This window comes from Amphiura filiformis, chromosome 13, assembly GCF_039555335.1.
Source record: "Amphiura filiformis chromosome 13, Afil_fr2py, whole genome shotgun sequence".
Taxonomy (NCBI): Eukaryota; Metazoa; Echinodermata; class Ophiuroidea; order Amphilepidida; family Amphiuridae; genus Amphiura; species Amphiura filiformis.
In genome coordinates this window covers 26603703-26608542 of record NC_092640.1, presented here as the reverse complement: position 1 = coordinate 26608542, position 4840 = coordinate 26603703, and positions in this window count along the sequence as shown.

The following is a 4840-nucleotide window of genomic DNA, read 5'->3' as shown; positions in this document are numbered from 1 at the left end:
TTTTACAATGGATGTCGTCATCTGACCTTCTGCTTGCAGAAAGGGGAAGTTTTGAAGAACTGAGTTGTTTTCCGGCCCCTGTCTGTATAGAAAGTCAGTGGGGTTATTTACTGGTGTGCACCCTAAAAGGCCCTTGTCATAACCAATGGTGGCGGCATGATTTTTCCCGTGCATGAGGGTTTAGGGAAAATTAAATTATATGTCTAAACTTGAGGTTGCATGTGTAAAACATGGTCTTTTTTTTAACGCATGTTTGGGGTATTGAAATGATATTTTTTGGCTTGCACAATCATGGTAAAGATCCATGTCATACATAAGAGATTATAGGACATACAATACTTGGTAGGCCTAATGATAATGCGTAAACTTTGTACCTGTTAGGGAACTGAAATCAGACTGAAAACACAAACGTCATTCGAGGCTCTGTCTCACCAGTTGCATTTACAAGGCCCGGGTTACAAGGCCCTTGTTATAACCAGTGGTGGCGGATGATTTTTTTCTGGGGGGGGGGGAAGGGTCACACAAGGTTCTGAACAGAAACGCTACATACGGACCAACCCACACTACCGAGAACCGCGAATGCCGAGAACCGCGAAAGCCGAGAACCGCTCTAGTTGTTATTAATTTTAAACTGTTACTGCTGTTATAATATTGTTTATTATTTGTTGTTGTTTTTTGCTACTATTTTTAGGGGCTTGGTCTTTACTAAATTGTCCCAATGATGTTTTATAGTTCTTACAAATGTGAACATGTATGTATAACAGGTAATTCTCCTATCCAAGTATCACAAGTTAGACAAAATAAGGGTCCTAAATACAGTCTCGTTAATAAATAATTTGTGTGATCATTGATCATGCAGGGTTATTCCCTACTTCGGGGCTATCAATTAAAGAAAAAATCCCGTTCGGATATTGCAGAAAAAAGGGCCCACTTACCCCTTAAAGAGATTTTAAGACATGACTGGAAAAAAACATCTTTTGAAACTAAACCCTTCTATCTGTCTATAAAACATAGAAGATGAAGATGATGATGATGATGATGAGGGTGATGATGATGATGATGATGATGATGATGATGATGATGATGATGATGATGATGATGGTGATGATGATGATGATGACAATGATGATGATGATGATGATGACAACAATGATGATGATGATGAGGAGGAGGAGGAGGAGGAGGAGGAGGAGGAGGAGGAGGAGGAGGATGAGAGTGATGCTGATGATAATGATTAACAATAACGTTTTTAAATATCCAATTGTTTTTTGATGTAGTGCTTTTGAATGTGCAATTATGTATTATATATGTTTTCTGGCGAATAAAATGAAATGAAATGATGATGAGGGTGATGAAGATGATGATGATGAGGAGGAGGAGGAGGAGGAGGAGGAGGAAGAGGAGTTGGAGCTCACACATTATGATCATATTCCTTGATTAATTTCTGACAAGTCAAATCATACATGTAATTATCACCATTAGTGTGAAATGAAGCAATACAATGTCTACATGCTTTAAGAATAACCTACCTACAGAATTGATTACCGATAACCTGAATGACCGTCAAGTCAAATAAATTATTTTGGAAGAATGGTTTGTTTAGTAAAGCTCTATTGAAAAATTGATTTCACCCCAGCATGCAGGAAAACACTGTGGATCAATTTCATACATTTCTGTTCGCTGTAAAATATATTTACTAGGAAATTGTAAATGGGATATTCCTGACAATTGATGCACTCAAAGTGGCATAGCCTGGACTTTTCAGAGGGAGGGGGAAGAGGGCAAGGGAGGCAACTTTCAAGGGGAAAACTTTGACGAAATGAGTAGTAATAGCCAGCAACCTACAGGGGGCAACATAGCGTACCGTGGGAGCTACACAGGGCCGTAGCAAGTGGGGCGGCCGGGGATGCCATGGCCGCCCCACTTTTTGAGAAATTTGTTATGTTTTTCTTTATATCTTTATTTCAATTTGGGCATATATTTGTAATTTGGCCATCCCACATTTGTGATGGCCGCCCCACATTTTTCAACCTTGCTACGGCCCTGTAGCTACATGTAGGAGCCTCACCCCTCCTGGCTATGCCACTGCCCCCTGAGATTATATGTACTCTCAGACTGCCCCTTCCCCATGGAGTTTTGATCATCCAAGAAGTTTATACACACATGTTATATTATCACTGACATGACAATCTATCCAGCTTTAAGGTGGTACTACACCCTTGATAAATTTGTGACTATTTTTGCATTTTTCTCAAAAAATAAAAACACACTGGTAACAAAAGTTATTATTTGCAAGGAATCCAGTTACTACACGCAGTACTTTATTTATGATAAGAAAAGAGGTACCACTAGAATTGCTTATTAAGGAGGCATATAGGAAAAACATGCATGGTCACTAACCCTAACCCTACCCGTGTTTTTTTGGCTATCGGAAGGGAAAGAAGGAACGAAAAAGGAGAGAAGATGAAGAAGAAAGTCACTTGGCAGCCCCGGGATTCGAACCTCGGACCCCTCGCATGCCACACAGAAGATCCCCAGCATGTAGCTACACAGGTGACGCTGGCCTGCCCTGGGTATATATGACTTGGTCTGATTAAGCGCCATCAAGTCCCGTGGAATGCATGCACGCAGAGCGGTTTTAATAGTGAGCTTTAGTGAGTCCTAGTTGGGTTAGGGTTAATAGAATTTAGTTCCAGGTATTCATGAAATGATCTCTCTAGATGTGGTACGGTGACAAGGCTTTGAATATAAATGAAGACAGAGAAATTATACCCCAATCCAGTGTGGAGGTCACTGATATCATCAGAAAACACACTCCATCGCTCAACCATGATCAAGGACTTGTGCTCCCTTCATTGTTATGTACTGGTTTATGCTCTAATCGATCAAAAGAAAGGACACCAAAGATCTAGTGAAGGCCAGAAGGGCATACAATTCCATCAGTTGATTGTAAAAATTACCACTCTATAAATAGGCATGTCCACTAAAAATTGAAGTACTTTTAATTTGATTCAGACCTAACTTATTGGCTGGGAATTGATGAAAGAAACATTTTGGCGTTTAAATAATCTTAATCGGACGTTTCATTCCAGAGATATGGCCTTTCCAGTGTCACGGTTTTATATAGGGCTGCTAGAACATGTTAAAAAGTTAAAGTCCAAAAAGGAATATTAACAGAAAGTGCAACTTTAAGGTACCGTACTTTTTCTCATTAAATTTTTCATTAAAAAAAGTTGATCCCTTCATGAAGGAAGGTCCTCTCTATTTACTGACCAAACAGGAAAAAGTTTGGTTAATGTTTTCTGGTGGAATCAGGAATTTCTTGAAACACCCTGATATAGGCCTACATTTGGATCAAAACAAGTATGTACGCCGCTTAACAGGCCTGGGATTTCTTGTATCGATCAGTTTCTCCATAGACAATACGTGTGAGTGCACGCACACAGTAAATGAAAAATCATTCTAGTGGAAACTATAAAGGCACCAGCTTGTCCTGGATCTTTTCTGACTCATCCCCCCACCTCATTAGGGGCTGTGCATTAATTATGAGCCCTGGGGAGGGTAAAATTGGAGGGGGGGGAAGTGAGCCAAAAGGGGCAAGTAATTTTGGGCAAGCCGGGAGGGGGGGGCAAGCAATTTTGGGCACACATTCATGAGCTTTCATGGGGCGCCTTTTTAATAAAATGCTCTAAAATGGCTTAGGAAAACAGTACGGAAACATTTAAATATGCAAATTTTCCTAAGGTTTGGAAATTGGGATCCCAAAAAATTGGCATGCATGTTCAAAGGGGGGGGGCAAAGATTTTTTGGCGGGCTGAGAGGGGGACAATCGATTTTTGGCGGGCCGAGAGGGGGTAAACAATTTTGGTGAGCTGTTTGGAAGTTTTACCCCAACCCCCTCATAATTAATGCACAGCCCCTTATTATCCCAATGTCATATGGGTTTGCAGAAGGGTCATTTGGTGAAACTTACTTTACTTCTATGAAAATATGTATGGAATTGATTCACTGCTACCTCACAGCAGTGTACACATGGTGTGCACTATTGGACTTTGGTATATTCATATTGGGAGTAAATTTTTATGTTTGTTTGGACTACGGTATAACTCTTTTTCAAGACCATCATCTCTTTCACATCATCATCATTAGCTATCATTGGAACTCACTGTGTGAATAACTCCAGAGAATGGTTTGGCAGTTGGTATTTTATTAGTACTAAAGTATACATGACCCAAATCCCCCAATGATACAGAGTTGTAAACTTCAACAGCTATTATATACATCATGTGTCTGGAGCACTAAAAAGCTTCCATGCCTACATGTATGAGTCTATACCACAACAAATAGTGTGTAGGCTACAGTGTAAAAATGATGATATGATGACGGTACAACACATAAAATATTTTGCCTGCACTGCTGCAGCCAGTCTAAACAATGGTAAGTTTCGCTTACCTTTGATAAGATTGTTACTGGTTATATCCATTTTGTAATAATACTCCTATAAATCCACTCAAACTAGATAAGCTTAAAGCAATTCCAAGCTATTCCACGCGACGACACCAGCTACAAGTGATACATTAATTCCCAATGATATGCATTCCCCTGTAGTGTTCCTCCATTCAGCTCGTGATGTTTTGGTTTTCCATTTCGTCGTCTGCTCTTCCGGTAATGAGCATAGGTTGCCGGTTTGTTGTTATAGTGGGCGCTCATTCACATACAAAAATAAAACCCTGGGAAATTCATCCGGCTCTCACATATCACATAGGCCTAATAAAAAAAAATATGAAAACCTTCGATCCCCCCTCCTCCCAAAAAGCCTAATCCTCCGCTGACCAATCAT